We start from the raw sequence: 27,351 nt of genomic DNA, 5'->3' as shown, positions 1-27,351 counted from the left end.
ACCTCTGTTGCACTTGCAAAACACAACAAACATGAGATTAACCAACAGGGATGTAAAAGAAACGAAGAGGTTATGGAAGAGAACAAGATGGATTGCTTGAATCTAAAGCACAAATCCGAGTCTCCAATGGAAATGGCATGGGGTGAGAGGTGAGAAGGGGATGGAACAAGATTCGTGCCCCTAGGGCATGAAAACCAAAGCAAAGACAACAGCCCAATGGGCGTGATTTCCCTTTTAACGATTTGGGCTTATTTTGGTATTTTTCCAGAAAAGGGTTAAAAACTAAATATTTACTGGGCGCCTCATGTAGGAGGGGGTTTTTAGAAATTGATTTTATGAAACTTAAGTGGGCTGGAGCTAGGTAGAATTTATGCATTTTGGTCCAAATCCAAGGTCCAAATGGACGTTTGGATCCAAATCCTTCAAATCTGCTCCGAGGTTTGACCTATCACACTGTAAATGCCATAATTCCTTCATTTTAAATCCGATTTTGATGAAATTCGAACCATAGATCTTTAACATCATTATGCACCTATGTGTAGACCTTAAACCTATAAATGATGCATTTATGCAGTAAAAATATGTTAAGAAAATGTATAAATTATGCATCATCAAATATCCCCATGCTAGAATAATTGCTAGTCCCTAGCAATACACTCTACCCTCGCAATGAAGATATGGACTACCCAAATAACATGAAAGCGCTTATTAAAAACAAAACTAACTCACTTTTGTAGGAATCACGGTTGCATTTAGCACATGCAACAAGCCCTTTAAACCCCTGGGTTACTCCAGTGGACAAGTAAGGTCTCGTGAGGGTTTGCAGAGATGCTACCCACAAACATCAATAATATGCATGAATAATTTTTTCAAAAATACTAGGCAATTAAGAACTCATTGTATACAAATATTTCATGTAATCTACATCCTCATAACAAATTCAGAAATTTTTATGCCACCACAGTAAAAATCATTTTTCTTTCACTTCTCTAAAATTGTAATTATCTATGAATTTTCTCAGAAAGTCAAGTATTATCATGTATTACTCATTTATCCCCACCTATATATTTTCTGCATAGTAATTCACAAATATTTCTAAGCAATGAATTTTTCTCATTATGCTCATTCTTTTTCTTTTGATATTCAACTTTTCACTCTTTTTCATTCTTCTAACTTGAGCACTATTTCGAATATCCAGTCTTGTGACCCATGTAGCGAGCTTTGGGTCAGTGACTCCCAGGTCAAACAACCTTAGGGCACCAGATACAGAGTATCCCTCAGACTTAATTGCTCGAGTCACTAAACCTTCTATTCTAATAGTTTATGTATAGTCTTCTTCTCATCATGTGCAATGTCTCTATCTCTTAGGCTTTCTATGCAGTCCATGTAACAAGCTTTCGAATCAGTGGCTCCCAAACCAGATGGCTTTAGGTCACCAGGTGTAAAACACCTATCAGACTCTACTCACTTGAATTGCAAAGGCCACATATATCGACAAGACAAGAAGATGATCTCCTTCGTTATCCTTTTCGTAAAGAGACTCAGACTCTTCAACTTGTGTCTGAGTTCCACTACTTGGAATCACGAAGACATCAACTACTAAACGTAGCTCTATACTTTTAAGCTCATTTTTCAAAAACATCATTCAATTGCTTACCTTTTCCACAAAACACACTGTGCATACTTATACTAAAGTGATTCAAAACTTTATAATAGTCAAATACTATCTTTTCTTTAAACAATTTCATAAATACTACTCTATTTAGATCAGATCAGAAAAAAATTTCACATGGGGCTTAAACATTTCTAAATTGTCAGATTATGCAGATAAACACTCATATATGCTACAACTTATTCTTAAAGACCTACTTTTATGAGTTTTCAGCTACCAGACATAAAAAAATTTAAAAATTTTGTGCATCTAAACCATCCCCCCATGCTTGAATGACACTGTCTCTAGTGGCATACAAAATATGCAAACATGCAATGCAGATGCACACTACAGAACAATAAAATAAATTGGGAGAAAGGATGGATACAACCTGGTATGCTCGAGCCTCTGAAGCTGTCGATTGACTGGACTTTGCACCACCACTATGCATGTACAAATGCATAGTTTTCTGCCAATCTGGTCAATGTTCTACTCCTGAAGGCTTTCTCCATGTCTGATATCTTGGACTCATACATTGATGGAATGATGTTCATGCATGTCAACAATGAAATCCAAAATGAAATCAAAACAAACTTCAGAACAAAACACAAAAACAACTAACTACTTTATTTCTAATGTACATATGATACATAAAAAAGAATAATGAACAAACTACAAGTTCTAACATCTAAATCAGCAACTATCCTATCTTAGAAGTACTCTATGAAGATAATCTATATCTAAATCAGCAAGTTTAGCAAATACTCTATCTTACTCTATGTCAGAACAATTAATCTATACTAAGGTTAATCTAGCTAAATTAATCTATGCAAATATAATCAAAAGGCTATAAAGGAGAACAAAAAGTAATTGAAACAACCTAAGTTAATGACTACCTAAAAATTGAATTAGCTAATTAAATTATAAATTGACTAAATAAATTCTAATAAATCTAGATATACTCATTAACATGGAATTAAATCTATTCTAAAATGCATCAGACCTATCAAGCTAGTATAGACATAATTTAAATCGAACTACCATAAAGCAAAACACTACCACGATCTACAAAACACTAGCAACTAGGTTAAATTAAACTAACCCAATGATCCAAACCACATTTCTAAATTACACTACCTAATACACAATCAAATCAGTACTTTTTAGATTAAGAAAAAAGCAAAAACTAATTTACTAATATGCTGGAAATTAAACTACACAAAGAACACGCTAACACATAAATCTACTACAATCGACCATGCTAAAACAAAATACAATTTAATCTAAAACTAAAGCTGCTATATTATGGAAAACGATCTTAAAACTACATAGCACATCATTTAATTTAACTAACTGAAATCATTTTATCATATGACTTTGTACAGAAAAACGCTAAATCTGAATAACATTAAACTAACATTTTAAACAAATCTAAAAGAATCAATATTCACATTGTTTGACTAGATCGAACTGAAAACTAAGAACACCATTGAATTCAATATATACAGATTAGATTATGGCTAGAAAACATCAGACACGCAAGCACACTCAAACAAACAATTCGAAATCAGTGGTTGAACGACAAAATAAAAACAACAAAACACAAGATCGACTTTTAATTTTCTCAAAAACTGAAAACGCACAAAACAAAGAAATAAGACCTAGATCCTATGGTGCTGGTCTCAAGCACCAAATGTCTACACTAAGGCTGGAAATACACTCAAAAAGCACACAACACTCACAGAAAATAAACCTAACACAGCACATACACACGTTGGGTTTTAACTAGAAGCAGTGGATGGGAAGATCTAACCTCAAGGGCGATCCGACGACTGGGGGGGAAGGAAAGAGAGGACTTTGCTAGGCTTTCGCACCACGAGGAACATTGTTGATGCTGAAAATACACCATGGAACTGTATTAGGCTGCTGCAACACGTTTAAAGTCCACCGAAGATGGAGGATGAACCGATTCTCTATCGGGTGGCTTAGAAGATCAGATGGAGGGAGAGCCAATCCCTCTTGTTGGAGTGTCTCGCACTTCCACACAAGAGAAGGTGTCTTCAACCTGCTGCACCTGCAAAACACAACAAACATGGGATTAACGAATAGGGATGTAAAAGTTATGGAAGAGAAGAAGATGGATTGCTTGAATCTCAAGCACAAATCCGATTCTCCAATGAAAATGGCATGGGGTGAGAGGTGAGAAGGGGATGGACCAAGATTCGTGCCCCTAGGGCACGAAAACTAAACCAAAGACAACAGCCCACTGAACATGATTTCCCTTTTAACGATTTGGGCTTATTTTGGTATTTTTCCAGAAAAGGGTTAAAAACTAAATATTTACTGGGCGCCTCATGTAGGGGAGTGTTTCTAGAAATTGATTTTATAAAATTTAAGTGGGCTGGATCTAGGTAGAATTTATGCATTTTGGTCCAAATCCAAGGTCCAAATGGACGTTTGGATCCAAATCCTTCAAATCTACTCCGAGGTTTGACCCGTTACACTGTAAATGCCATAATTCCTTTACTTTAAGTCTGATTTTGATGAAATTCGAACCATAGCTCTATAACATCATTATGCACCTAGGTGTGGACCTTAAACCTATAGATGATGCATTTATGCAGTAAAAAATGTGTTAAGAAAATGTATAAGTTATGCATCATCAAATACCCCCATGCTAGAATAATTGCTAGTCCCTAGCAATACACTCTACCCTCGCAATGAAGATATGGACTACCCAAATAACATGAAAGCTCTTATTAAAAACAAAAGTAACTCACTTTTTTAGGAATCACAGTTGCATTTAGCACATGCAACAAGCCCTTTAAACCCATGGGTTACCCCAGTGGACAAGTAATGTCTCATGAGGGTTTGCAGAGATTCTACCCACAAACATCAATAATATACATGAATAAATTTTACAGAAATACTAGGCAATTAAGAACTCATTGTAAACAAATATTTCATGTAATCTACATCCTCATAACAAATTCAGAAATTTTTATGCCACCACAGTAAAAATCATTTTTCTTTCACTTCTCTAAAACTGTAATTATCTATGAATTTTCTCAGAAAGTCAAGTATTATCATGTAATACTCATTTATCCCCACCTGTATGTTTTCTGCATAGTAATTCACAAATATTTCTAAGCAAAAAATTTTCTCATTAAGCTCATTCTTTTTCTTTTGATATTCAACTTTTCACTCTTTTTCATTCTTCTAACTTGAGCACTATTTCTAATATCCAGTCTTGTGACCCATGTAGCGAGCTTTGGGTCAGTGACTTCCAGGTCAAACAACCTTAGGGCACCAGATACAGAGTATCCCTCAGACTTAATTGCTTGAGTCACTAAACCTTCTATTCTAATAGTTTATGTATAGTCTTCTTCTCATCATGTGCAATGTCTCTATCTCTTAGGCTTTCTATGTAGTCCATGTATCAAGCTTTCGAATCAGTGGCTACCAAACCAGATGGCTTTAGGGCACCAGTTGTAAAACACCCTTCAGACTCTACTCACTTGAACTGCAAAGGCCACATATATCGACAAGACAAGAAGATGATATCCTTTGTTATCCTTTTCGTAAAGAGACTCAGACTCTTCAACTTGTGTCTGAGTTCCACTACTTGGAATCACGAAGACATCAACTGCTAAACGTAGCTCTATACTTTTCAGCTCATTTTTCAAAAACATCATTCAATTGCTTACTTTTTCCACAAAACACAATGTGCTTACTTATACTAAAGTGATTCAAAACTTTATAACAGTCAAATACTATCTTTTCTTTAAACAATTTCATAAATACTACTCTATTTAGATCAGATTAGAAAAAAATTTCACATGGGGCTTAAACATTTCTAAATTGTCAGATTATGCAGATAAACACTCATATATGCTACAACTTATTCTTAAAGACCTACTTTTATGAGTTTTCAGCTACCAGACATAAAAAATTTTAAAAATTTTGTGCATCTAAACCATCCCCCCATGCTTGAATGACACTGTCTCTAGTGGCATACAAAATATGCAAACATGCAATGCAGATGCACACTACAGAACAATAAAATAAATTGGGATAAAGGATAGATACAACCTGCTATGCCCGAGCCTCTGAAGCTGTCGATTGGCTGGACTTTGCACCACCACTATGCATGTACAAATGCATAGTTTTCTGCTAATCTGGTCAATGTTCTACTCCTGAAGGCTTTCTCCATGTCTGATATCTTGGACTCATACATTGATGGAATGATGTTCATGCATGTCAACAATGAAATCCAAAATGAAATCAAAACAAACTTCAGAACAAAACACAAAAACAACTAACTACTTTATTTCTAATGTACATATGATACATAAAGAAGAACAATGAACAAACTACAAGTTCTAACATCTAAATCAACAACTATCCTATCTTAGAAGTACTCTATGAAGATAATCTATATCTAAATCAGCAAGTTTAGCAAATACTCTATCTTACTCTATGTCAGAACAATTAATCTATACTAAGGTTAATCTAGCTAAATTAATCTATGCAAATATAATCAAAAGGCTATAAAGGAGAACAAAAAGTAATTGAAACAACCTAAGTTAATGACTACCTAAAAATTGAAGTAGCTAATTAAATTATAAATTGACTAAATGAATTCTAATAAATCTAGATATACTCATTAACATGGAATTAAATCTATTCTAAAATGCATCAGACCTATCAAGCTAGTATAGACATAATGTAAATCGAACTACCATAAAGCAAAACACTACCACGATCTACAAAATTCTAGCAACTAAGTTAAATTAAACTAACCCAATGATCCAAACCACAATTCTGAATTACACTACCTAATACACAATCAAATCCGTACTTTTTAGATTAAAAAAAATGCAAAAACTAATTTACTAATATGCTAGAAATTAAACTACACAAAGAACACGCTAACACATAAATCTACTATAATCGACCATTCTAAAACAAAATACAATTTAATCTAAAACAAAACTGCTATATTATGGAAAACGATCTTAAAACTACACAACACATCATTTAATTTAACTAACTGAAATCATTTTATCATATTACTATGTACAAATAAATGCTAAACATGAATAACATTAAACTAACGTTTTAAACAAATCTAAAAGAATCAATATTCACATTGTTTGACTAGATCGAACTGAAAACTAAGAACACCATTGAATTAAATATATGCAAATTAGATTATGACTAGAAAGCATCAGACACGCAAGCACACTCAAACAAACAATTTGAAATCAGTGGCTGAACGACAAAATAAAAATAGCAAAACACAAGATCGACTTTTAATTTTCTCAAAAACTGAAAACGCACAAAACAAAGAAAGAAGACCTAGATCCTACGGTGCTGGTCTCAAGCACCCCACATCTACACTAAGGCTGGAAATACACTCAAAACACACACAACACTCACAGAAAATAAACCTAACACAGCACATACACACGTTGGGTTTTAACTAGAAGCAGTCGATGGGAAGATCTAACCTCCAGGGCGATCCGACGACTGGGGGTGAAGGAAAGAGAGGACTTTGCTAGGCTTTCTCACCACGAGGGACCTCGTTGATGCTGGAAATACACCATGAAACTGTATTAGGCTACTGCAACATGTTTGAAGTCCATCGAAGATGGAGGATGTACCGATTCTCGATCGGGTGGCTTAGAAGATCGGATGGAGGGAGAGCCGATCCCTCATGTTGGAGTGTCTCGCACTTCCACACAAGAGAAGGTGTCTTCAACCTTTGCTGCACCTGCAAAACACAACAAACATGGGATTAACTGTTTTCGTCGCGAAATTTTTCCCCCGCCTTCCCTTCCTTGCGGAAGAGAAAAAGAGAGAAACGCTTTCGCGATTCAAACTTTGACCGGATTTTGGAAATTGTTTTGAAATACTCGCCTCCGTTTTTGAAAATTGCGGGAAAATCCATGGGATGGGGTTCGACCTGTCGGTACGAGGTTCGACCGTTCCTGCCGCCTTTAACAGGGGTAATCGAACGAAGGACCAAAACTATGCTTGACTTAGCGAAATTATCAAAGTTATGTTCTATCCTAAATGCATAGAGAATTCAGGCATGTGCTATGAGATTTTGGAAAATGCCAGTTGGAAAACATGATGTATGCTTAGAAAATATTTGGAGTTGAAAAGATTCTCTCAGGAAAAAGCTGAAAGTCAATTTCTCAGGAAACTCAGATGAAAAAGATTTGAAATCTCAGAAAAGTTCATAAAGACTTGGGAAAATTATGAATAGTTGAAAATTCTGGGAAAATGGAAGTGATTCTTGAGAAAAGATGAACCTTTTGAAAAGGGAAACACTTCTTAGGAAAACTTGGACTTTGAGAGTTTTCTTAGGAAAATGATGGAAGATTTATAGGAAAGCTCATTGGAGAAGGAAATTCAAAACTTGGGGAATCGAAATCCTGGGAATTTTACCTTTTGAAATACTTGGAAATCGATTTTGGATCTTGGAGAAAGATTGGAAAACTCTTTTGAATCTTTTAAGAAAATATCATTTTCCAGGGAAAACTGTGAAAAAACTTGTCTTTGGAAAACCGATTTTAAAAAATCCTTAGAGTTTCTTGAGAAATCGATTTCTTGAGAATGAAGTTTTCTTGAGAAAATCTTGAGAAAATCAATGATTTCATGATGCAAATGACATGAGTGAATGAATGCACTTTGAAAATATTTTCTAAGAGATTTGTTGGAAAAATATGCATTAAGTCAAGATAAATCCTTCACATATTCTGACTGTGGCCATGAATATGTTTAGAATTTAGTTGATTTGATGCACATGATTTTGAAAACTTTGGAAATATGATGTGCATTTTAAGATAGCCTAAGAGTGTAGGCTCAATGTGACTAGTAGAAAGATGATGGATCTGGGTCTCGTCCATATTCCGACTAGGGCCGTAAATATGGATCCCACCGAGTCCATCAACTCCCTAAGAGTTGGTGCACGTGCCATTCGTGAACATCCATAGTGCTTTTGAAATAAAATGCATGAATCATAGAAACAGGATGTTGCATAAAATCAAACTATATGATATGCATCCTAGTCTAAGCAGGAAATTAAATCTCTTATTCCAAAATTTATTACATCACTAAATAAAGGAAATAAAAGAAATTTGCAGACTTCAGCTCCTTCTTTTGATTGTTCCTGCCAAACTTGAAATTGGGTTAGCTCAAATATGTGGGTTTTTCCAAGATTTTCCAATAATATTATGAAATTATTGGATTTAATTGGATATAAACCCTATTCTCGTGCTTCCTTGATATTTTGAAATGATGAAAATGCTAGAAATTCAGTGAAAAACAATTTGAAATTCGGAATTGAGGTTAAAATGACCAAAATACCCCTAAAATTAAAGTTACATCTTTAAAATCAGGGTTTTTTGAAGGAAAACTTGGTAAAATTGAGATTTTGAAATTCAAATTGAATCAAATGATGATGAAATGCAGTAAGAGATATGATGACATGCTGCTAGACACATTAAGACAGTAAAATCAGAATTTGGTATTTTGCAATTTATCAAAAATAACGAATTTCGCTTGTTTTTCACTTGGATCCGGGTCCTGCGGGACCCTGTTTTGGTATTGTGGATAATCCGAACCTCAAATGGATTCCAAATTGCACCAAATTCGGTATGAAGCATCTACTTACTCTGATAAACAGTCTAGAATGCTAAAAATCATGAAATGATATGATTTAAATGTCAAAATTCAAAGAAAGTCCTAAAATGGTGGATTTTGCCTATGGATCCGAACCAAATGCAATGCCTAATATGATAATGCAAGATTTACACCATGGAAACTTCTGATATTTTGCAGACTGCTAAAAGACCCAAAATGGAACATTTTTGGTTTTTATAGCCTCGGGATTTGAGCCATGGTGAGTTCAATAACAGGGATTTAGTTCAGACAGAGGTAAAAATCACACTATTCTGATGTAAAATGCTACACAAATACAAAACGGCCATGGAAATTTATGAAATTAATCAGAGCTATGCACGACACCTACATGAACAACTTTCATGTTTATGACTTCGGCATTTGATCAACATAAACACCGATAAAAATATAACTATTCCTGCCTAAACTAATAGAATAGACAAATGTAGCAAAACAGGGGGCTGACAAGAAAAATCCGAAGCAGGGGTCAACACTGTTCTAAAAATTATAGGCTTTCATATTAAAATAGAGGACATCTCGGAAACCATTTTCACTTTTTACAGTTTCGGATTTGGAGCAACACACAAAGAGAAACCATAGCCCTAAGTCGATCCCAGATCTCAGAGGCCCAAATTAGGCTCTGACACGTGTACCGACATCTCGGATTTTTGTCAGACATTAAAAAAAATCAGAAAAATCTGATCAAATTATATTAAAAACTAGACATTCTTTCGAGTTCAAAACATCTTTCGGATCGAAAATAGGATCTCCCATGTGGGATATCTCGATTTTACAAGTCGGAAAATGATTTTCAAAAGGTATCCCGGGTAACAAAACCCGACTTGCCATTTTGAATGTTTACCGTAGTAAACAAATTCAAATACCTCCGAATTTTTGGCAAAATTTTAGGGACACCTAAGCGCGCATTCCGTGATTTTTTTGGGATTTTTAATAAAAAACAAATGCATGAAATGACATGTGGACTGACTGACAAAAACAGAGACCTACTGAAAATAAGCAGAATTGAAATAAAGGCTAAATTAATCCTAATTAATTCATGAAATGTACTAAATGAATGAAATAAAATGCAAATTAAACCTAGCTAACTATATGAATGTTAAAAATCATCAAGGAAGCATAATGAAACATTTCTATGTATGTCGTTTTATGAGAATAGCTCAATCCATCCCTCGGATGAGCTCTTTCTTCAAACGACTCCCGATTCGAATTATGGAATCCAATCAATGGGAAAAGAAGTGCACCTTGTTTCGTTACGCAGCGTAGGAGCTCTTAAAATGGGCAGCTATCACGAGCTTCCTTCGTTCTTCGCTCCGGGCTTCAGATGGTTCACAAAAATCGACCTCTGTTGAAATTGAATTGGCCACAACACGAGCTCTACTCCACCTTCTTCAATGCGCCAAAGGGGGCACGATTTCCACAGTTCAAAATCTGATTCTAGGAAGGCTAGGTCGGATTTTCCAAGTTCACCAGAGCTAAAAAAAAAAATCTCCCCTGCTGGACATGGAGCCTTGTTTTTATAGATTTTCTGAAATTTTTTTGAAATTCAAACAGGCTGGATCTGAGCCCTCCATGTGGCGCCATCTCAGGGGGTGCTTGACATGTGTCAGAGGGATAGGAGTGGAGGAAGCAGATTGTGCCACCTCAGAAGAATTCAAATTCTACTTTTCTGCAGGAAAGAAGAGGCTGACATGTGGCATTTCCTCAGAGTGACTCCTACGATGCCATGTGGCAAGAGGGAGGAAAAGGAGGGAAAGGGACACGTGGCACCATCTCAGACAAAATAGAAAAGGTGAAGTTCAGGATTTGCGCCACCTCAGTCTGGAGTTTGAATATTTGAATTCTAGCTTTCTCTAAAGGAGGCAGAAAGTGACATGTGTCACTTGATTTTTCTGAAGAAAGCAGAGAATGACACGTGTCCCTTGCTTTTTCTGAGAAGAGCAGAGGGTGACATGTGTCACTTGCTTTTTCTGAGAAAAGCAGGGAGTGACATGTGTCTTCTACTTTTTCTAAAGGAAGCTGGAGATGACATGTGTCATCTACTTTTCTGAAAGAAGTAGGGAGAAGACATGTGTCCTCTACTTTTTCTGAAGGAGGTAGAAGGGGACATGTGTCACCTGCTTTTTCTAAAAGAAGCAGAGAATGACACGTGGCAAAGGGGAGAGAAGGAGGGCCAAGCCATGTGGCGCCATCTCAGACAACATGGAAAAGGTAGAAGTTCAGGATCTGCGCCACCTATGAGGAGATTTGAATATTTGAATTCTAGTTTTTCTGAAGAGGGCAGGAGATGACACATGGCACTTGCTTTTTTTTGAGGAAATGAGAGCTTGACATGTGTCCCCTGCAGGAGACACACCCCAAATGGCGCCACCTCAGAGGAGACAAGCCTACCTTTTTTGTAGGAATTTAGGAGTGACACATGTTTCCTACTTTTCTGAAAAAAATAGGGAGAGGACATGTGTCAGGCTACTTTTCTAGAAGGAAGGAGGGGTTGACACGTGTCCCCTGCAGGAGACACACTTCAAGTGGCGCCACCTCAGAGGAGACAAACTCCACTTTTTCTAGACAGGACAACCTATGACACTTGGCATCTTCTGGTAGTCTTTGAAATGACACATGGCGCAGGATGGATACTGACACATGGCAGACATGTGGCGGCTTCTTAAGGTAGCCCCACACTGACACTTGGCAGAAGAGGGAGGGTGACATGTGGCACCGACTCTAGGTGAACCCTATGCTGACACATGGCATGTAAATGGGAGGAGAGAGAAAAGACAAGTGGCACCAATCCAGGGGACAAGGCTCCTATATTTTTGGGTTTTTCAAAATTCAAATTTTCAAAAGGAAAGCTTGTGTGACACCACCTCAGTGTGGGTCCCACATTGCTTCTTTATTGAAATAAGGATAAAACCACAACTTCTTTTTGGAATTTTCATAAAATCTGGACTAATGGGCAAAACAGGAATTTTGGAAAGAGTTGGCCCTTGTAGGGCGATTTTGTAAAAGAAAGATATTTGAAATTGTCAAAAAGGGCAAAATCTGAGGTGAAGTGACTCAAATCCATATTGAAAACTATCCAGATGGTTTTCCTGAGGAAATATTTTGAAATTCAGAGTCCTGGGGGTAAAATGGGAAAAATTGATAATTTTGAAGACCCAGGGTTTTGAAATCAATTTTGAAAAGAGTTAAAATTCTAATCTGGATTGAAGATTTTGAAATCAAGAGTTCTGGACCTCGAAATGACATGCTGTGTAGTGCAGTGATTTGAAATGCTCATGCAATGATATGCAATGACATGTCTTATGCAATATAATCTTGAACCAAGACTTGGAGATGTCTGTCTCCTGTCAGGAGTAAAATCTTGAACATCTGAGATAAAAATAGAGAAAATTTGAGAGTTTCAGATGAAATTTGGACTTTTGCAAGGTCCGGGCTCAGAAAATGACCATTTTGCCCTCCAGCGATTTCAGAGGCTGGATGTTGATGCTTGGTGGAAATGTTGGGGAGGTGAGTGAAAATTTGGGGTGTTTACAGATGCCCCTCTTTGCTACTAAGCCGGCTCATGGCCGAGCTTAGTGGCAAAGAAAACACACCAAATTTGGGCTATACGAAAAAAATGCCCCAGTTAGAAGGATCTGACTGGGTGTGAAGAAATTAGCCCGAGGAAGATGGTAGATATGAATTGAAGAATGGAGAGAAAAGATTCACTCTATGAGAGTGAAGTTCAGGTTTATGCCCTTAACCTGGATGGGACAGAAATACCTCGCATGGAACGAAGCTCAGGTTTGACCCTTAACATGATGGGACAGAAATACCTCGCATGGAACAAAGCTCAGGTTTTGACCCTTGACCTGATTGGGGAATGGAATATCTCATCGAATGAGACTCAAGTTTGTACCCTTAACCTGATCGGGCGAAAGATGAAATACCTCTTTGATTGAGGCTCAGGTTTGTACCCTTATCCTGATCGGGCGGAAAATGGAATACCTCTTTGATCGAGGCTCAGGTTTGTACCCTTATCCTGATCGGGCGGAAAATGAAATACCTCTTTGATTGAGGCTCAGGTTTGTACCCTTATCCTGATCGGGCGGAAAATGAAATATCTCTTTGAGTGAGGCTCAGGTTTGTACCCTTATCCTGATCGGGCGGAAAATGGAATACCTCTTTGATTGAGGCTCAGGTTTGTACCCTTATCCTGATCGGGCGGAAAATGAAATACCTCTTTGAGTGAGGCTCAGGTTTGTACCCTTATCCTGATTGGGCGGAAAATGGAATACCTCTTTGATTGAGGCTCAGGTTTGTACCCTTATCCTGATCGGGCGGAAAATGAAATACCTCTTTGAGTGAGGCTCAGGTTTGTACCCTTATCCTGATCGGGTGGAAAATGAAATACCTCTTTGATTAAGGCTCAGGTTTGTACCCTTATCCTGATCGGGCAGAAGATGAAATACCTCTTTGATTGAGGCTCAGGTTTGTACCCTTATCCTGATCGGGCGGAAAATAGAATACCTCTTTGATTGAGGCTCAGGTTTGTACCCTTATCCTGATCGGGCGGAAAATGAAATACCTCTTTGAGTGAGGCTCAGGTTTGTACCCTTATCCTGATTGGGTGGAAAATGAAATACCTCTTTGATTAAGGCTCAGGTTTGTACCCTTATCCTGATCGGGCGGAAGATGAAATACCTCTTTGATTGAGACTCAGGTTTATACCCTTATCCTGATTGGGCGGAAAATGAAATACCTCTTTGAGTGAGGCTCAGGTTTGTACCCTTATCCTGATCGGGCGGAAAATGGAATACCTCTTTGATTGAGGCTCAGGTTTGTACCCTTATCCTGATCGGGCGGAAAATGAAATACCTCTTTGAGTGAGGCTCAGGTTTGTACCCTTATCCTGATCGGGTGGAAAATGAAATACCTCTTTGATTAAGGCTCAGGTTTGTACCCTTATCCTGATCGGGCGGAAGATGAAATACCTCTTTGATTGAGGCTCAGGTTTGTACCCTTATCCTGATCGGGCGGAAAATGAATGGAATCCTCGAAGGAAGAGACCATGATGGAACCTTTGGATTTTGCACAGTAAATCCGACAGGGTTTTTTGCAAAAGGAAGGAAAATGGGGTCCCTAAAGCTTGAAAAGGGATTGATCTTGGGCGTCTCATTGTTGAGACTAAAATCAGCTTTTGAAATTGCCTTTTGCGGGAAATGATTGGTGGTTTGACCTCGAACCGAAATGGGACTGTTTATGGTGGGACAGTGGGGACACAGGGAAGTGTGCAAATCTGAGAGTTCATGCTCTCAAAGAAGGGAAGGAATCAAGTCCTTAAGAGGGATTTAAAATTGGTGTCTGGATGTATCAAAGACGGATATCAAGCTCTCACTTCACGTCAGGATAGCTAGAAAATATTGTCAAAATATTGAGAATTTTGTTGTTGATTCCAAGTTTTTGAAAATGTTGCACATGGCTACAAAGATATTCTTTCTTTTCTACCCAAAGCATTACCTCCAAACAGGGTTCACTTCGTAGAATCGAGATTTGAAACCCAAATTGCTCGCAATTGACCTTCTTCAAGGAAGTTATCAATTTCCTTGATATGAACAAGAAAGAGAATTTGATATTATGAAAGCAATTGATGAAAGAGTATTGATAATAGAATTTCACAAGATTAAAGAGGATTCTTGATAAATCTGGCAGCTTGATATCCTGAGAGCTTCTCTCTTGATAATCTTTCTGCACTCTTTTGGCTCTCTGGGTTTTTGCTACACTCTCCTTCATTTTGGAGATATTTTGACTTTTTTTTTCTCTCTTTCTTTTTCCTCTCTTGCTCTCTTTTGGAAGGGTACGTCACAAACTCCTTCATATTGGAGATGTTTCGATCCTTCTTGGACGATGGGTTTGGAGATCTTTGGATGATAGCTGAAATTAAATATCTTTTAGGGATTGTCGAGAGGTTCATCGCATCTGCCTTCATCTCGACAGTGCTTTGGACTTTCCCTGGAAGGACCCGTCACAAACTCCGTCATCTTGAAGATGTTTTGAATCTTCTTTGGCCCCGGGGGTCTACTCGCCTAATTCGCCTTCATCTTGACGACAGGTGAGAGATCCCTTTTGCGGATATTTAATTGCAGCTTAGGTGATTCTGAGGAGACAGGGTTTGGGTGAATTCTCTCTTTTCTAGCACTCAGGATATTTCCACTGTCTCGTCCTTACAAGAATAGCCTTTAACGATGCGCCATTGACTGTGATCAATATCGATCATCTACGGCTTTTCAATAACCTTGAATCTTCTTTTCTGGCCATATCGAGGATTTATCCTTCATCCTTTTGGTTGGCCAATAGAAAGAATTTGAATTTTGAATCCCTTTTTGCAAAAGCTTCGCTCTTTTGGAAGTGATGCTGAGGGTAAACTGACTAGTGCAATAAAGATTCTGAAATCAGCAAATAATTTGACAAATTACCAAAATTTTCTTGAAATCCTTAGTGAAAGTGAGTATTTGAAATCCGGCTCAACGCATCCGTGACGAAAATTCTCCTCTCTTTTTCCCCAAAAAGAGAGACTCAGGCTTAGCCCTTACCTGAATGGGAAATGGGAAATACTCCTCTCTTCCCTAAAGAGGAGGTGTTTGCAAAACGAACTTTCGAAGAGAAATTGAGCTTTCGTCAAAGCTCCCTAATATTAGGCTTCTCTTATGGAAAGGGGGCCGATAATAGTGAGGTCTGAAAATTGGGTCATGAAAGGAACAAGTCCATCACACTCTCCCTGCAAAGAGGGTCTTTTCATGACGAAAAATGGCCTAGTATGAAATTGGGGGGGGGGTCACAAGGAAACGAGTCTCCGTCGAGTCTCTCTCTTAAAAAGGGTTTCTTGTGTGAAATTGGAAATTGTTTCGCAAACGGTTCACAAAGACGCGAGTCCCTTCAAACTCTCCCTGAAAAGGGGCTAAGTGAACGAATTGGATAGCATGCGAAAAGAACGAGCTCCCTCGAACTCTCCCTAAAGGGGTCTCTCGCAAGAGAAAATGATTGAAATTGGATATTGAGATTGATTGACCCAAAGGTCGAAATGGAAAATTGGAAAATTGGTTGCTGGAAATTGAATGACCCGAAGGTCGAAATTGGATGACCTGATGGTCGGAATTGAGAATTGATTTGACCACAAAGGTCGAAATTGAGAATTGGTTGACCGAAAGGTCGAAATTGTGTGACCTGAAGGTCGAAATTGAGAATTGAGTGACCTAAAGGTCGAAATTGTGTGACCCGAAGGTCGAAATTGAGAATCGATTTGACCAGAGGTCGAAATTTGGAAATTGATTGACCCGAAGGTCGAAAATTGGAAATTGGTTGACCCGCAGGTCGAGAATTGGAAATTGGTAATTGAAATTGGAAATCAGAGGTCTAAATTGGAGAATTGCCTGATTTGAGGATTTAAATTGAAATTTAGAGAGCAAAATATCAAATTTGAGCAATTGACAGACCCTGATGATTGAAATGACTTGGATCAATAAAAGAGAATGATGAGTTCGAGTCAGAGCTCGAATAAAATATAGAGATCACGAGTCGGAACCCGAATCAACAGAGGAAAATGGAAGGCTCGAATCAGAGCTCAAATAAGATAATGAGATCACGAGTCGGAACCCGGATCAACAAAGGAAAATGAAGGACTCGAATTAGAGCTTGGATAAGATAAAGAGATCTCGATTCGGAACCCGGATCAACAAAAGAAAATGAAGAACTCGATTCAGGGTTCGAGTAAGGTAATGAGATCACGAGTCGGAACCCGGATCAACAAAAGAGAATGACAAGCTCGAAAAGATCTCGAGTCGGAACCCGGATCAACAAAGGAAAATGATTTGTTCGAGTCAAGGCTCGAGTAAAGTAGAGAGATCACGAGTCGGAACCCAGATCAACAAAGGAAAATGAAGAGTTCGAGTCAAGGCTCGAGTAAAGTAGAGAGATCACGAGTCGGAACCCGGATCAACAAAGGAAAATGAAGAAATCGAGTCAAGGCTCGAGTAAAGTAGAGAGATCACGAGTCGGAACCCGGATCAACAAAGGAAAATGAAGAAATCGAGTCAAGGCTCGAATAAAGTAGAGAGATCACGAGTCGGAACCCGGATCAACAAAGGAAAATGAAGAGTTCGAGTCAAGGCTCGAGTAAAGTAGAGAGATCACGAGTCGGAACCCGGATCAACAAAGGAAAATGGAGAGTTCGAGTCAAGGCTCGAATAAGGTAGAGAGATCACGAGTCGGAACCCGGATCAACAAAGGAAGATGAAGAGTTCGAGTCAAGGCTCGAATAAAGTAGAGAGATCACGAGTCGAAACCCGGATCAACAAAGGAAAATGAAGAAATCGAGTCAAGGCTCGAATAAAGTAGAGAGATCACGAGTCGGAACCCGGATCAACAAAGGAAGATGAAGAGTTCGAGTCAAGGCTCGAGTAAAGTAGAGAGATCGCGAGTCGGAACCCGGATCAACAAAGGAAGATGAAGAGTTCGAGTCAAGGCTCGAATAAAGTAGAGAGATCACGAGTCGGAACCCGGATCAACAAAGGAAAATGAAGAGTTCCAGTCAAGGCTCGAATAAAGTAGAGAGATCACGAGTCGGAAACCGGATCAACAAAGGAAAATGAAGAGTTCGAGTCAAGGCTCGAGTAAAGTAGAGAGATCACGAGTCGAAACCCGGATCAACAAAGGAAAATGAAGAGTTCGAGTCAAGGCTCGAATAAAGTAGAGAGATCACGAGTCGGAACCCGGATCAACAAAGGAAAATGATTTGAATAAAAACCCGAGTCGGAACTCGGTTTTCCTAAAAGTTGAAAATGTGCCAACTTGAATACTGGATTTTTGAAATAATACCAGTTCGAGTGCTGGGTTTTGGTTCAGTATTGGCGATGATCTTTGGATCATTTAGGAATTGTGATGGGACTGTTTATTGAAATCCCAATACCGACCGGATTGTTATTAATGCAATTGAATGCAAATGAATATGAGTTGATGCATGAATGCACAAGTGCATGAAATGAGGAATTTGTTTATCCTGCCTGCATATAGAATGCTTGAAAACAAATTTTCAAAAAGATGCCCCAGTGTAATGGGGGAGAGAGAATAATAACAAAACAGAACAACCACAAGAAGAATGTCATAATTAAATGAGAAAAGTTGATGATTTTATTGATGCCTAAAAAAGGATGATGACTTGAAAAAGGAAAACCACTAGGACTATATCGTCCTGACAAAATGAGAAGGCATTGGCATTGGCATTGTCATTCTTCAGAGTGATCTGGGAGAGGCTTGGTCAGGACTGCAACTCGTCCCTCCCTTTCTTCCGGCACCAAAAGCTCTTTATCGATGTAGTCCCGTACAATATTTTTTAGAATGAAGCAACGTTCAGTATCGTGCCCCATTGCCCGATGGAACTCGCAGAAACAATCTTTCCATTTCCCCATGGTGATGGGAGGATCCACAATCCTTGGAAGTTTGATCATATCCTTCGCGAGCAGATATCCAAGAATTTCTTCGATTGGCTCACCTAAAGGAGTAAACTCACGATCATAACTCCAACCATCACGCTTTATCTTCTACGGATTGTTGGATTTCTGTTGAATGCTGACTTCTTTGACTTCTTTCTTGGTTAGGGCTACTGGATGTTCTTCTTCTCTGCTTTCAACAAACAGGTTCTTATCAATATAGTCTTGCACAATGTTTTTGAAGACAAAACATCGATCAGTGTCATGCCCTACTGCCCGATGGAATTTGCAAAACTGATTCTTGAACCTTCCCATGATGGTGGGAGGAGTTGTGGCCTTTGGGAGCTTCACTAATCCCTTAATCAACATGTATTCAAGGACTTTGTCGAGTGGCTTGTCTATAGGAGTGAAATCTCGATCGCCGCTCCAGTTTCCGTGCTTTGGTTTTCCTTGATTTTTTTCCTTTTGCTGAGGGCTGGATTGAAAAGGTCTATTCTGGATTCTAGAATACTTTCCTTTCAAATCTTTAGACTCTTCTAACTTGCTGCTTTGACTGCCTCTGTTTTTGTTGTTGCTGGGTTTAGAACTGGTTGCCCTGTTGTGGTCTCCAATGATGCTCATAGGGATGGTGATCGATGCCCCTTCTTTAACAGGAACTTTTCCAAAATTGGCTGCAGCTTGCTCGGAAAATATCTCAATCATCATTCTTTTGAACAACCGATATATGGCGGGATCAATCTCCTCCTTGATGGTCTGAGCTCCCTCTTTGACAGACTTTATGGAATCCATTTCTCACTCACTGTCTGTAACTAATGTGCTGAAGTAGCACGCACGGTCTTTGATCTTGTTAGGATCACACAACTATGCCAATGCCCTCTGCAGAACCACATGGGATGTTTAGCATGATGGAAAAAAAGAATTTTGAAACCAACACTCTTGAGGGAAAAACAAATGATGGAATTGGAAAGACATGTCAAAAATTTGGATAAAATTTGGAAGATATACTGGGAGATATGGAAAAGTTTTTGAAGCAAAATTTGAAATTTCAAAAATTTGCAGGCAGGATTGGAATAAGGCTGGAAATCCGAGATCCAGTAGAACGAGAGAATGGAAAATCACCTGGAGTTTTGAAAGAAATGGGATATTTGAGAAAATCATCCAGGGTTTGAGAAAAAGACCTTGTGGAAAATAAGGATATTTGGAAAAAGACCTAATGAGTTGAAAAACATTGGGAAACATAAAGAATTGAGAAAATCATACATACAATCACATCCTGCACAAACATTTATGCACATTCAGCACTCCCTAAAAGGCTGACTCTAGATGCATCAATTTGAAAACAGCTGTAGGACCTTAATCGTAACTCTAGGTTCAGATCATCTTTGTCCAATCCAGTTATGCCGATATACCCGAATCGAAATCCAAGGTACGTGGCATAGAGTTTCAACTCCGGTTCTAAGGTAAGGTTTTCCAACATCCTTGAGCGCCTACCGATATACTTCGGACTGTGGCCCGCGGTACGTGGTAGGGGGGTGTTAACCCAAATAGTTGGCCCAGTTGTGAGGCTCTGTCCCGAACTATGGTTCTGGAAGAGAGCCCAGCAACGTGAAGACCGGGTAATGATAGGTAATTGAGGTTTTGAAAAAATGATCACATGCAAGAAATAGAGGGCTCTAAGTCCTAGAGAGATAGACTTTTGAAAATCTTTGAAGAAGCATACATTGTTTGCATTCAGATCCTAAATCGAGGAGGATTGTATTTAGACCTAAGTCTATGTGAGCATGAAAATATCTCCTCAATATGGTCCTACCAAACCATGCCTAAGCTATATGCATTCAATGTCAGCTGGGTCAGAATCTAGGCTCCTAGGCTCACATGATATTGAAAGTAAAAGAGCTGACATTTTATGAACATAATTTTGATAGTTGAACTAAATCAAGCATAATTTAGGTCAGACAAGGACAGGTCCCATCTCGGTCGCCAAACCTGTTTTCGTCGCGAAATTTTTCCCCCGCCTTCCCTTCCTTGCGGAAGAGAAAAAGAGAGAAACGCTTTCGCGATTCAAACTTTGACCGGATTTTGGAAATTGTTTTGAAATACTCGCCTCCGTTTTTGAAAATTGCGGGAAAATCCATGGGATGGGGCTCGACCTGTCGGTACGAGGTTCGACCGTTCCTGCCGCCTTTAACAAGGGTAATCGAACCAAGGACCAAAACTATGCTTGACTTAGCGAAATTATCAAAGTTATGTTCTATCCTAAATGCATAGAGAATTCAGGCATGTGCTATGAGATTTTGGAAAATGCCAGTTGGAAAACATGATGTATGCTTAGAAAATATTTGGAGTTGAAAAGATTCTCTCAGGAAAAAGCTGAAAGTCAATTTCTCAGGAAACTCAGATGAAAAAGATTTGAAATCTCAGGAAAGTTCATAAAGACTTGGGAAAATTATGAATGGTTGAAAATCCTGGGAAAATGGAAGTGATTCTTGAGAAAAGATGAACCTTTTGAAAAGGGAAACACTTCTTAGGAAAACTTGGACTTTGAGAGTTTTCTTAGGAAAATGATGGAAGATTTATAGGAAAGCTCATTGGAGAAGGAAATTCAAAACTTGGGGAATCGAAATCCTGGGAATTTTACCTTTTGAAATACTTGGAAATCGATTTTGGATCTTGGAGAAAGATTGGAAAACTCTTTTGAATCTCTTAAGAAAATATCATTTTCCAGGGAAAACTGTGAAAAAACTTGTCTTTGGAAAACCGATTTTAAAAAATCCTTAGAGTTTCTTGAGAAATCGATTTCTTGAGAATGAAGTTTTCTTGAGAAAATCTTGAGAAAATCAATGATTTCATGATGCAAATGACATGAGTGAATGAATGCACTTTGAAAAGATTTTCTAAGAGATTTGTTGGAAAAATATGCATTAAGTCAAGATAAATCCTTCACATATTCTGACTGTGGCCATGAATATGTTTAGAATTTAGTTGATTTGATGCACATGATTTTGAAAACTTTGGAAATATGATGTGCATTTTAAGATAGCCTAAGAGTGTAGGCTCAATGTGACTAGTAGAAAGATGATGGATCTGGGTCTCGTCCATATTCCGACTAGGGCCGTAAATATGGATCCCACCGAGTCCATCAACTCCCTAAGAGTTGGTGCACGTGCCATTCGTGAACATCCATAGTGCTTTTGAAATAAAATGCATGAATCATAGAAACAGGATGTTGCATAAAATCAAACTATATGATATGCATCCTAGTCTAAGCAGGAAATTAAATCTCTTATTCCAAAATTTATTACATCACTAAATAAAGGAAATAAAAGAAATTTGCAGACTTCAGCTCCTTCTTTTGATTGTTCCTGCCAAACTTGAAATTGGGTTAGCTCAAATATGTGGGTTTTTCCAAGATTTTCCAATAATATTATGAAATTATTGGATTTAATTGGATATAAACCCTATTCTCGTGCTTCCTTGATATTTTGAAATGATGAAAATGCTAGAAATTCAGTGAAAAACAATTTGAAATTCGGAATTGAGGTTAAAATGACCAAAATACCCCTAAAATTAAAGTTACATCTTTAAAATCAGGGTTTTTTGAAGGAAAACTTGGTAAAATTGAGATTTTGAAATTCAAATTGAATCAAATGATGATGAAATGCAGTAAGAGATATGATGACATGCTGCTAGACACATTAAGACAGTAAAATCAGAATTTGGTATTTTGCAATTTATCAAAAATAACGAATTTCGCTTGTTTTTCACTTGGATCCGGGTCCTGCGGGACCCTGTTTTGGTATTGTGGATAATCCGAACCTCAAATGGATTCCAAATTGCACCAAATTCGGTATGAAGCATCTACTTACTCTGATAAACAGTCTAGAATGCTAAAAATCATGAAATGATATGATTTAAATATCAAAATTCAAAGAAAGTCCTAAAATGGTGGATTTTGCCTATGGATCCGAACCAAATGCAATGCCTAATATGATAATGCAAGATTTACACTATGGAAACTTCTGATATTTTGCAGACTGCTAAAAGACCCGAAATGGAACATTTTTGGTTTTTATAGCCTTGGGATTTGAGCTATGGTGAGTTCAATAACAGGGATTTAGTTCAGACAGAGGTAAAAATCACACTATTCTGATGTAAAATGCTAAAAAAATACAAAACGGCCATGGAAATTTATGAAATTAATCCTAGCTATGCACGACACCTACATGAACAACTTTAATGTTTATGACTTCGGCATTTGATCAACATAAACACCGATAAAAATATAACTATTCCTGCCTAAACTAACAGAACAGACAAATGTAGCAAAACAGGGGGCTGACAAGAAAAATCCGAAGCAGGGGTCAACACTGTTCTAAAAATTATAGGCTTTCAGATTCAAATAGAGGACATCTTGGACACCACTTTCACTGTTTACAGTTTCGGATTTGGAGCAACACACAAAGAGAAACCATAGCCCTAAGTCGATCCCAGATCTCAGAGGCCCAAATTAGGCTCTGACACGTGTACCGACACCTCGGATTTTTGTCAGACATTAAAAAACATCAAAAAAATCTGATGAAATCATATTAAAAACTAGACATTCGCCCGAGTTCAAAACATCTTTCGGATCGAAAATCGGATCTCCCATGAGGGATATCTCGATTTTACAAGTCGGAAAATGATTTTCAAAAGGTATCCCGGGTAACAAAACCCGACTTGCCATTTTGAATGTTTACCGCAGTAAACAAATTCAAATACCTCCGAATTTTTGGCAAAATTTCAGGGACACCTAAGGGCGCATTCCGTGATTTTTTGGGGATTTTTAATAAAAAACAAATGCATGAAATGATGTGTGGACTGACTGACAAAAACAGAGACCTACTGAAAATAAGCAGAATTGAAATAAAGGCTAAATTAATCCTAATTAATTCATGAAATGTACTAAATGAATGAAATAAAATGCAAATTAAACCTAGCTAACTATATGAATGTTAAAAATCATCAAGGAAGCATAATGAAACATTTTTATGTATGTCGTTTTATGAGAATAGCTCAATCCATCCCTCGGATAAGCTCTTTCTTCAAACGACTCCCGATTCGAATTATGGAATCCAATCAATGGGAAAAGAAGTGCACCTTGTTTCGTTACGCAGCGTAGGAGCTCTTGAAATGGGCAGCTATCACGAGCTTCCTTCGTTCTTCGCTCCGGGCTTCAGATGGTTCACAAAAATCGACCTCTGTTGGAATTGAATTGGCCACAGCACGAGCTCTACTCCACCTTCTTCAATGCGCCAAAGGGGGCACGATTTCCACAGTTCAAAATCTGATTCTAGGAAGGCTAGGTCGGATTTTCCAAGTTCACCAGAGCTAAAAAAAAAAATCTCCCCTGCTGGACATGGAGCCTTGTTTTTATAGATTTTCTGAAAATTTTTTGAAATTCAAACAGGCTGGATCTGAGCCCTCCATGTGGCGCCATCTCAGGGGGTGCTTGACATGTGTCAGAGGGATAGGAGTGGAGGAAGCAGATTGTGCCACCTCAGAAGAATTCAAATTCTACTTTTCTGTAGGAAAGAAGAGGCTGACATGTGGCATTTCCTCAGAGTGACTCCTACGATGCCATGTGGCAAGAGGGAGGAAAAGGAGGGAAAGGGACACGTGGCACCATCTCAGACAAAATAGAAAAGGTGAAGTTCAGGATTTGCGCCACCTCAGTCTGGAGTTTGAATATTTGAATTCTAGCTTTCTCTAAAGGAGGCAGAAAGTGACATGTGTCACTTGCTTTTTCTGAAGAAAGCAGAGAATGACACGTGTCCCTTGCTTTTTCTGAGAAGAGCAGAGGGTGACATGTGTCACTTGCTTTTTCTGAGAAAAGCAGGGAGTGACATGTGTCTTCTACTTTTTCTAAAGGAAGCTGGAGATGACATGTGTCATCTACTTTTCTGAAAGAAGTAGGGAGAAGACATGTGTCCTCTACTTTTTCTGAAGGAGGTAGAAAGGGACATGTGTCACCTGCTTTTTCTAAAAGAAGCAGAGAATGACACGTGGCAGAGGGGAGAGAAGGAGGGCCAAGCCATGTGGCGCCATCTCAGACAACATGGAAAAGGTAGAAGTTCAGGATCTGCGCCACCTATGAGGAGATTTGAATATTTGAATTCTAGTTTTTCTGAAGAGGGCAGGAGATGACACATGGCACTTGCTTTTTTTTGAGGAAATGAGAGCTTGACATGTGTCCCCTGCAGGAGACACACCCCAAATGGCGCCACCTCAGAGGAGACAAGCCTACCTTTTTTGTAGGAATTTAGGAGTGACACATGTTTCCTACTTTTCTGAAAAAAATAGGGAGAGGACATGTGTCAGGCTACTTTTCTAGAAGGAAGGAGGGGTTGACACGTGTCCCCTGCAGGAGACACACTTCAAGTGGCGCCACCTCAGAGGAGACAAACTCCACTTTTTCTAGACAGGACAACCTATGACACTTGGCATCTTCTGGTAGTCTTTGAAATGACACATGGCGCAGGATGGATACTGACACATGGCAGACATGTGGCGGCTTCTTAAGGTAGCCCCACACTCACACTTGGCAGAAGAGGGAGGGTGACATGTGGCACCGACTCTAGGTGAACCCTATGCTGACACATGGCATGTAAATGGGAGGAGAGAGAAAAGACAAGTGGCACCAATCCAGGAGACAAGGCTCCTATATTTTTGGGTTTTTCAAAATTCAAATTTTCAAAAGGAAAGCTTGTGTGACACCACCTCAGTGTGGGTCCCACATTGCTTCTTTATTGAAATAAGGATAAAACCACAACTTCTTTTTGGAATTTTCATAAAATCTGGACTAATGGGCAAAACAGGAATTTTGGAAAGAGTTGGCCCTTGTAGGGCGATTTTGTAAAAGAAAGATATTTGAAATTGTCAAAAAGGGCAAAATCTGAGGTGAAGTGACTCAAATCCATATTGAAAACTATCCAGATGGTTTTCCTGAGGAAATATTTTGAAATTCAGAGTCCTGGGGGTAAAATGGGAAAAATTGATAATTTTGAAGACCCAGGGTTTTGAAATCAATTTTGAAAAGAGTTAAAATTCTAATCTGGATTGAAGATTTTGAAATCAAGAGTTCTGGACCTCGAAATGACATGCTGTGCAGTGCAGTGATTTGAAATGCTCATGCAATGATATGCAATGACATGTCTTATGCAATATAATCTTGAACCAAGACTTGGAGATGTCTGTCTCCTGTCAGGAGTAAAATCTTGAACATCTGAGATAAAAATAGAGAAAATTTGAGAGTTTCAGATGAAATTTGGACTTTTGCAAGGTCCGGGCTCAGAAAATGACCATTTTGCCCTCCAGCGATTTCAGCGGCTGGATGTTGATGCTTGGTGGAAATGTTGGGGAGGTGAGTGAAAATTTGGGGTGTTTACATTAACCAACAGGGATGTAAAAGAAACGAAGAGGTTATGGAAGAGAAGAAGATGGATTGCTTGAATCTCAAGCACAAATCCGATTCTTCAATGGAAATGGCATGGGGTGAGAGGTGAGAAGGGCATGGACCAAGATTTGTGCCCCTAGGGCACGAAAACCAAAGCAAAGACAACAGCCCAATGGGCATGATTTCCCTTTTAACGATTTGGGCTGATTTTGGTATTTTTCCAGAAAAGGGTTAAAAACTAAATATTTATTGGGCGCCTCATGTAGGAGGGGGTTTTTAGAAATTGATTTTATAAAACTTAAGTGGGCTGGATCTAGGTAGTATTTATGCATTTTAGTCCAGATCCAAGGTCCAAATGGACGTTTTGATCCAAATCCTTCAAATCTGCTCCGAGCTTTGACCCGTTACACTGTAAATGCCATAATTCCTTTACTTTAAGTCCGATTTCGATGAAATTCGAACCATAGCTCTATAACATCATTATGAACCTAAGTGTGGACCTTAAACCTATAGATGATGCATTTATGCATTCAAAATGTGTTAAGAAAATGTATAAATTAAGCATCATCACTTATGGCAAGCGGTTCAAATTGTTGGGACCATTCTTCTGCACTTACTACCAACCAGAGCGATGTGTTCGGCAGTTTTCCCAAAGACAATAGTAAGTCAAAGCTCGACTACTATCAGAAGCTATGGCAGAATTCGATCTCACTTCTGCACAATGGTCTGGGGCATATCATTTTGCCCGCTACGGCTGGGACTCCTTTGTCACTCTCATATTCTTTCCTGGTCCTAAAGTGTCTGCCGACTATCATGATTGGTGGCAAATTGTTTGTCCTCCACCTCTTCGTCAAGATCAATAAAATCATATTTTTCTCATTCCAATAAAAAAAAATTCTCTTTCATCATGGTTTGACGACCTCGCCTAGGTAACAAGGCACATTTTCCGTTGTTTATTTCTCTTGAAAAGAATGACAACACAATTATCGCAATCTCTGTGACGACTCAATCCCTAGTAATGGGATACTTTTTCAAATTGTCTACCATATTTCTAGCTAATATTTCTTCTAAGAAACAAATTCCCTCAGAATCTA

This window comes from Nuphar pumila, chromosome 9 (genome assembly GCF_984573655.1).
Source record: "Nuphar pumila chromosome 9, dmNupPumi1.hap1.1, whole genome shotgun sequence".
NCBI classification, from domain to species: Eukaryota; Viridiplantae; Streptophyta; class Magnoliopsida; order Nymphaeales; family Nymphaeaceae; genus Nuphar; species Nuphar pumila.
The sequence above is the reverse complement of the archived record's forward strand: the minus strand, read 5'-3'. Positions refer to the sequence as shown.